Raw genomic sequence first — 8,360 nt, 5'->3', positions numbered from 1 at the left:
ATAATCTACATGACAATTCTTTTTGTCTTCTAATTTTGTCGTCAGAGGTCAGCTAAAAGTTACTACTGAGTGAATTTTTTGTTTGTTCGTGCATACATTTTTAAGATAAGTGTGTGGTGAACCATATTTATATGTTTCATACTTGACTGTTCTTAGAGTTAGAGTCATGTGTTAGGGAATGCCAGAAACGGTACCATACAGGTACAGAAGTTGCGTTTCAAAGCTCAATAGCGATTCTTCGACATTTGGCATAAGATTCCTCCAGTTCAATGCACTGATCTGTACTGCCTGATGTGGGCTCGGTGGAAATAAAATCCTCCTTTGTTCAGCAAAGTCCGTGTCAAGAGAGTGCTTTTCCTTCAGCGTTTTCACATCAGCACTTTGAAGGTCGCCAGCTCATCACACACAACGCTGGAAAAGTGTTTCACAGTTTGTCTTTTCTAGGAGAACGCAGGCTAGAGAACCAAGCCTGGATCATAAGTCAACTAATAAGAGCTTTCAGTGTTATTCCATTATCCTGTGCAATAAGCACAAGGTTTCCACTAAATCCAACTGCTATTTAAGAATTTTTTTTTTATTCTCCCACCACAGTACTTCTGTAAATGAGTTTTTGTTGTCAGCTGACTATAAGATACATTTTAATATGACCTATGACTGTGCTGGCATTCAAGACTTGATTTTTGAGAAGTCTTAAGTTAATAAAAATCATTTTTAATTCATTTTTATATACAAAATTGATCATCAACAATCAGGGTTAGGGTCCTAAATAAGCTACATATTGCTATAATATACTTCATGCTAATTTCTGTCTTCCTGTTTATGTATTGCATTTTTACATCAGTACTCACAGCTAAATCCTTCTATGAAGACATAACTTTTTTTTTCTAAGAGCGTTGTGTTGCTGTTTATCTCCACCTAGGTATTACTGTGTGGCAGTGGGTTCCATAAAGCAGTAAACAAATAAAGAAAGAAATAAGAACTTTTATAATGACTACACCTAATGGAAATCCCCCAAAGTGCTCAGCGTACAACAGGGATCTATCTAGCATGCATAATGATTGCGGGGTGGGAAACAAAATATAATAATATTAAAATTACAGGGACATTTTATTCTTTGCTGCCTCACCTTGGAAACCTAACAATGCTTGTAAAGCGCGACTTCTTTAAGGGTAATGATCTCGCCACCAGAATTACAGGCCACGGAGTTAGCTCCCACTCTGCCTTTAATTAAGTGCCAGATCAGCTGCAGATTGCTCATCACTTCCTCTTCAATTTTCACAGGTTTAATTATTGAGAACTTTGTTCAGCTGGTGATCTGTGCTCCTTTCAAAGCATCCAAATTAACAGGCGATGCATTTGTAGAAAAAGTCATGTAATGCCTACTTTAAAAGATCTTCTGATAATCAACAGCGTCTGAATTTACATATTTATACAACGTATTTAATGAGGGAGGGAAAGGATAACATGTAAGCTCAAAGAAATCAATATTTGGCTAAATATCTGATAAAGGGGGTATTTTTGTTGGCTGGGGACAGCAGACAGAGTGACGTCCCTTTATACAACTACTATGTTTGGAGTTCTGTTCATAGCTACTGAGGGGATTTCAGAGAAAATATTAACCATATATAACAGTTAATCACTTTAGCATACAATGAATATCTTCTCTTTACTTTCTCAACTGCAGTACTGGTACAAGACTTGCCTAAAGAACAGGAACTTCTTCATTTCAATAGGTGACAAAAATCACATGCGGGGTACCCCAAGGCTCCATCTTGGTGTCCCTCTTGTTTAATATCTAAATGCTCCTGCTAGCTCAGATTAAAACAAGCAATAATATAAGGTCTCATAACTATGCAGATGATACACAGCTCTACTTTATCATGTCACCAGGTGCCTATGAACCCATTCAGGCAGATTCTTAGGTCAAGCTTATGCGTGGATGTGCTGTAACTTTCTTTTGCTGAACAGAAACTGAATTAATTATTGTTGGACCTAAAGTGGAACGATCTAGAGTCAGCTTTTAGCTGTATATGTTGCAGACAGAAACTGAAATCTGGGTGTAGTGATGGACTCTGACCTGAACCTTCAGACACATAAAGGCAGTTACCAAGTCGGCCTTCTATCACTTCAAGGACATTTTCAAGATCTTAGGACGACTGTCCAAGCATGATCTTGAGAAACTAAACGTTTATCTGTTGTTGTTTACCTGTGGTTGTCATCTTACAAACTTTCCAGATCACTCAAGTCTTCTGGTTCAATTACTCTGCATCCCCAGAATCAGATCTAAACATGGAGAAGCAGCATTGAGTTTTTTTATGCCACTCTAATCTGGAATAAACATTCAGAAAACTGCAAACATGCTAAAACACTCAGTTCCTTTAAATCAAGGCTAAAAAAACATCCATTTAGAGTTGACTTATAATAATTATAATAATAATAATAATAATAATAATAATAATAATAATAATAATAATAATAATAATAATAATAATAATAACTGGGACGTCTTGAGCAACATAATGTTAAACCTTTCATCATGTAAAGCACTTTGCTTTGCTGCTGAAATGTATGATACAAATAGCTTTTATTGATTTGGACCAAAATCAATAACAGAAAAAATTGCTAAAATTGGTAATGAAATTCAAATGCGTGCATAGTTTTTGTTTGCTGCTGTATTACATGTTTAAGACTGATCCTGCATTGCTCTTCTTGTTCTAAATGTCATTTATCAGTTCTTTGCTATCTTTTTGTAAAACGTGTTTATTTTTCTTTCTTTGAAATAAACCTTGTCTGGACTCACTGGTGGAGCAGAACGTGATAAATGCTTCTCACAGATGGATAGCTGTAACCGGAGCTCTTTCAGGACGAGATGCCCGTACGGCTGAGAGCAGCGGTCCGTCAGACTCCCAGCATGCTCCTCCTTGACCCTTCACGGCAGATATCATGAATTCATGAGATCACACTTTGTATAGTAGCGCTTCCCTCATTCCTGTGTTGCATTTTGTTAAAGGTAAAAATCTGTGACGTGCGGTGAGGTTCATAGCTGGTGAGGCACTGACTTAATCCTAATCACATTTACAGATATAGACCCCTTGCATGGTATTGTTTACATACGGAAATTTCGCGCACAACGCAAAAAGACTATTCTGTTATATGTCATGCATAGCCGCGCTGCTGTGGTAGAATAATTCTGTTAACTCAATCAAACTTGGAAATGTAGGTATTATTAATTTATTGCTGTGCTCCACACTAAAGGGAAAAACCGAAGTACAACTCAAAACCACTTCTTTCTTGCCCAGACTCATTGCCATAGCAACTGACAACAACGCCACTGCATGTTTCAGGATTCAGCACCAAAAAAAAAAAAAACACTCAAATACTTTCCACACAAAGAACAGAACATTCAGTCTGTTGTCTTGGTATAGTTTTATTTTTAATGTTTATTTTGCGATTATTAATAAGTGATGGCTGTGGCAGATTATAGCTACCGCTGCTAGTAGCTAATCTAACGCAGCCGTTTGAGGGCCATGCTTCTTCTGCATTCTTTACACATAAACTGTAGCTCACAACATGCACATTTCATTTTTAAAAAAACTAAACAAAAAATGTTATTGACGTCTTACTTTTATTTATAAATTAAGTCCATGTGCCGCACATTCTGCATAAAAATATTAGCTCATTCAAAGCCAAGTCTATCCTCAACACAAGTTGAGAAAATATTTTTTTTCTTTCAAAAAATTTTATTGTTACTGTAAACATTTAAAAACATTACATTGTTGCAATTATTCAGAAACTTTTAAAAACTTACAAATTCATCAATTTAGGCTAAAAGAAGCTAAGAACAAGAATTATAAAATACAAAATCTCTGTGTGTTAAAAGTTGAGCAGGACCGGGGTGACTCCCTCCCAAGTCCGGAGCCGTCCCGACCTTCCAAACAGCGCTGGTGCTCAGAGGGGAAACCTGCCCTAAAGCTCCTTCCCTCCTGCCTCACCCGGAGAGCCAGGCCGCCGCTGCTTGGACCTCTACTCGTGTAGCGCCGGCTCCTTCATCCACGGAGGCGCAGGCGATTCTTCTTGGTGGCTGTGTCCTTGGCGTGCCACCTGCAGCCCTTGGTGTTCCTCTTTTTGCTGCTGCCATCCGGATCACAGCCACGGGGGGCATCTGCCTGCACCTGCTCACCAGCAAGTTTCTGGAGGTCCAAATGGCGTCTTTGATGGTGGCTGGGATGAGCCACCTCTCATCGAAGTCTTTTTTAGTCATTTTCAGCTGGCTCACCCCGTACAGCATTAGCTGTCCATGGAGGACCTCCCTTGCTGGCAAGTGTGGGAATTGCAAGGAGCCGGCTTTCGCCCACAGGTCCACAGCAGCACTGCACTCCCACAGCAGGGGCCTCACCGACTCCGGCGCGCCACAACCGGGTCGGGGGCAGATGGACGTTGCAGACATGCCGCGGGAGTGCATAACGGCTCTGACCGGCAGGATCCCATGAGCCACCATCCATGACATCCTGGAGTCTGTTTGGAAGGACGGGATGGCTCACGTTGCGCCAAACGGTGGAGGCGTCTCCGTACAGGAGGCCGCACACTGGAGTCACTGGTTCCCGGTCCTGCACAACAGCAATAATAAAACGATGATTAGTTAAAATGTTGTTCTCCTCTCCTTCCAGCCCAAAATGTTCTAAAAATTTCCGAATAAAAGCATATGCAAGAGAAAGGTTAAAAGCTACTGGGGTTCTAAAATCTCTTTTTATCATTTTTAATTTTCTGTTTCTTTTTCTGTCTAAAAAGTCATACCTGTCGTGTTTGTCATTAAAGCCATAAATATTTAAGAGGTTAAAATCCGGTCCATTAAAAGTCAGATTTGCTAAAAGTGGTCGTCCCTCTCTCACCACGGTGCTCCCCTCCACCAAGATGTGCGGGTTGTTTATTAAAATGGCCATGCCGTCATTTTTATTTTCATTGGAGCCGCTCCATATAGACGGCCGTGGCCACAAGTCCTGCCACCGGGTGTAATTCTTTAAAAGCAGGAGTGAACATTCTTGTTGTAAAAACACATCTGACTGTACGGAGCTTAAAAAGGATAAAACACTCCGGGCTATAACTCGCGACTTCACACTTCTAACATTGATGGTTGAGAAGGTGAGAGTCATGAGTATGATGGCTAAAATCAAGTACGACATTTTAAAGGATTAAAAAACAAGATGAGACTAATTTACACCCATGTTAAAAAACGGGCGGTCATTAAAACAACGGCGGGTTCAGAGACTGTCCTGTGAACAGAGCTCTTCCTTCCCACATGGTGGTGCAGGTCGGGTTGGAGCTCCATTCCCCCTTCGGACTCTCGGTGTCGGCCGTCTTTCTAAAGCCGTTACCTTGTTTGGGTCCTCCGGGGTTGATTGGTGAGCAAAGTCTAGGAACGAGACCTCATTGGATGAGCCAGCGAGGAAGGCTTTGGATTCCTCTCCGAAAGAACCGAAGAGTTCCTCCAGCCTTCCTCTCTTCCCTACCTTGGGGGTAAGGTCGGGAGGTGACTCAGATGCCGGCCTCTTAGCCAGCTGGGCGTCGGGGAGGGGGGCATCATCGCTACTGTCCGTCTGTTCTTCCTCAGAGTCCGAGCTAGCTCCGCCTTCGGTTAGCATCTCGCCCCCCTCACTGGATGTTTCGGTCTGGGAGGGGGGCTTCCTTCCCCTCCCCGCTTCCCGCCCTCTCCTCCTCTCCTCCAATCAGAGGACCTGGCGGGAGATTTGAATTTTCCGACCCAGCTGCGTCCACTTGCTCATTAGCCGTTTCCGTTAGCGTCTCTTTTCCTTTTTTCAGTTTATTTGCAAACGATTTTGGACAGTCTCTGAACAAATGATCCTGTCCACCACACAAATTACATTTCCGCCCGTTCGTACATTCATCAAAAGTGTGTCCCCCTTCTCGACATTTACCACAGAAAACTTTCTCACAAGTTTCGGCCAGATGACCATGCTCGCCGCACTTCCGGCACAGTTTGGGTTGGCCTTGATAGTGAATGTAGCCCCTGTTCTTCCCCAGGACTATCATTGAGGGGAGATGCTTCAGGCCCTGGAAGCCTTGGGGGTCTTCCCATTGTTTAATGGGGACCCGCCAAGCACAGTTCCAGATGCCGTCCACATCCCGCACCTTCATAGCCTGGCCTCTCACAGTGCAGTATCTACCCAGCCATATACAGATGTCTTCAGCACTGACAGTCTCATTGAACATCCTGACAATCACCGTTTTCAGGGAGTTGTCAGTCAGTTTCTCGACGTCAAAAGCTGAAAACTGGGTCTTAGCATTTTCAAACCGTGTCCAAAAATCCTTAAGAAGTGCGGCAGAGCAAAAACTTACATCATATCCCTTATTGAAAGGCAGGGTGAGGATACAATTCAGGTCATCTGGCCGAAACTTCAGCACCTGTTGGATTAGCTTCCTGGAAAAGTCCAATCTCGTTATTCTATTTTCTTCTTCTCTTTCCTTAAATAAAAATCGAACACTGTGGTGCCTCCGCATGCCGGCATGGCTAGCCGCCATGGTGGAGGCACCACCAGTTAAAGGTTTAAAACCTTTACTAAAACCAATAAATAGTTAAGAAACACCAATAAATACAAATAAAAGGTAAAAGATATTTTCCACTACTTAGTGGTCAATATCTCAACCGGGGACAAAATTTACTGAACCTCTAAATCAGTGGTAACAGCCAAGTCACAAAGACTACCGCTATCACTACCCAAAGGAGGGGACCGCTGTCTTAGCCAAAAGGCCGAGAAGCGATAAGAACAGAAACTACACACTGATCTTAGCCAAAAGGCCGAGAAGCCTTGAGAAAAGATGGCAAGGAAAGCATAAAAAGCGGTTTCTAGCAGGACACCCACAAAACCTGTCTTTTCCTTCTGTTTGAGAAGAGCGAGTACCCGTCTGTCTCGCAGTTTGCTGCAAACCTTTCAGCGCCGGTGTTGGTCTTATCATTTCCTGATTCGATTGAAAAGCCACTTTAGAAAACCTGTTTAAGTTTTTTTAAACACTTAAACAGAAAGCTTTTTAAGTGTAGAAATGTAGTCATCCATGTTGACATGGGAAGGGAGGAGATGAGGAGCAAAGATGCTGTCACTCACAAAGACCAATGTCTGGGATCATGAGCGCCCCCTGCCATGAGGCAGGAGAACTGCCTGCCTCACCTCGATTCTGTTCTCTGCCGTTTCTGATCGCTCCTCAGCACAGGAATCACGTTACACACACAGCTGGTGACAAAAAACACTGTACATTATATACATAAGCTAAATTATGGAAAATCAGTTCATATAATAAATGCTTTTAGCCATTTTATTGACGACCTACAGACAGGAGGAACTTGCTCTCATAGAATGGCAGTCAGTGCAGTTAGAGAGAGGTCGATCAATCCCAGGTGAGGCTCAGTTCGCTTTTGAGCTTTTGAATGGGAAATTGTGAAAATTCTGTGATTTTGAAGAAAAAAATCATCCAAACTGTTTAAGCTAAATATAAAAATTAAATACTTCATAGTACAAATCACCAGGTGGATATAGAAATATAAATTATCATTACATATTATTTTTCCATGATGCCTCCCCTGACCGCACGTGACTGGTAAAAAATACTTCTGGCTGATTTAGAGAAGCAGCTCGCTTCACATTCTGAGAGTGGCAGATTGGCTGTACAGTTTTGTCCCACTGTGCCATATTTGGACAATTTAAAAGATAATTAGGTCCTGGGAATCTCTTCATATTTTTAATAACAGTATTCAATTGTTATTTGTATTTCTTTTCAGTCAGCTGCAGAGAGCGGGAGAAAAAAATTCAATGTGAATGAAAGAACACATTTATTCTTAACATTTGCATAACAATCCCTGGCCTTTCTCTGACATTTAATATAGCGTATGAATTATAATCAGCTCCAATAATGAGATGAGAAATACCAAGTGTGTCAGTAAAAGGTTTGCCTCAAATAAATAGCAAAGCCTCCTTCCAGATAGCCGTGCTTTTTAAAAATGTTTTCTGCTGAATTAAACATAAAACGAATACATTCAAATACACATTTTCTCTTAAAGGCACGGTCCGTTTTGCTGACTAAAATCTTTTTGGTGTTTCGTTGAAGGTCCTGTGACGGTTTGAGCTGTTTGACGGGGTTTCAAAGTTCACAAAAGAAGGAAAGAAAAGTTTACATTAAAGCAGTTAATGGCTTTTTGTTAACCTGAACCCTCCTGGCCTTGGTTCTTTTTCTTTAAAACGCTCTTTTAGTTTTTCACCATATTTATGCTGTATAATGTTTGGATCCAGTAAACACAAGGTTAACAGCAGACTGAACTCTAGAGTTAGGCAACATGGGAGAAAGGGTTTTAC

General features: G+C 41.5%; 1 pseudogene; it reads right to left on the bottom strand.

Annotated features, from left to right (window-relative positions):
• Positions 1–6,604: 6,604 nt before the first annotated feature.
• LOC111606581 lies at positions 6,605–6,826 on the bottom strand (annotated as a pseudogene).
• Between the last annotated feature and the right edge of the window lie 1,534 nt (positions 6,827–8,360).

The sequence above is a fragment of the Xiphophorus maculatus genome, chromosome 2 (assembly GCF_002775205.1).
Source record: "Xiphophorus maculatus strain JP 163 A chromosome 2, X_maculatus-5.0-male, whole genome shotgun sequence".
Lineage (NCBI taxonomy): Eukaryota > Metazoa > Chordata > Actinopteri > Cyprinodontiformes > Poeciliidae > Xiphophorus > Xiphophorus maculatus.
Note: the sequence above shows the minus strand (reverse complement) of the source record. Positions and strands in the feature narration are given on the sequence as shown.